A 408-nucleotide genomic window follows, 5' to 3' on the forward strand; every position below is an offset into this window, starting at 1 on the left:
CTCCCCCTCCATCCCGCACCGGCCCACCGCCACGGTCCCAGGTCAACCGGGGGAGCCGCCGTGTTCCGCAGCCGGTACCGCCCGGCGTCTCCTCTGCTCAACAGCACCGCAGCCGTAACCCCGGAGAAAACAAGCACAACTAGGATCCATTTAAGGCAAAATTAATGCTAATTAACCGTAATCAACAACTCGGAGAACAACATTTACTCAGCAAGCTGCAGGTACTGCAGTAGAGGTTCGCCTGTTAGGCGGGAGCAAGCAGAAGACGGGGTGCGGAAAAGGAAAATAAACCTTACTGCAGGCTCTGTCGGACACATGGCCCTGCTGCAATGGGTTTAATCCATCCCCGCCCCCAGCTGCCTGCTGCCCTCCTCGCCCCGCTCCGCCGCCAGAGGGCGCTGTCCCCGC

This window comes from Aptenodytes forsteri, unplaced genomic scaffold (assembly GCF_000699145.1).
Source record: "Aptenodytes forsteri isolate BGI_AS27 unplaced genomic scaffold, ASM69914v1 Scaffold284, whole genome shotgun sequence".
Classification (NCBI taxonomy): domain Eukaryota; kingdom Metazoa; phylum Chordata; class Aves; order Sphenisciformes; family Spheniscidae; genus Aptenodytes; species Aptenodytes forsteri.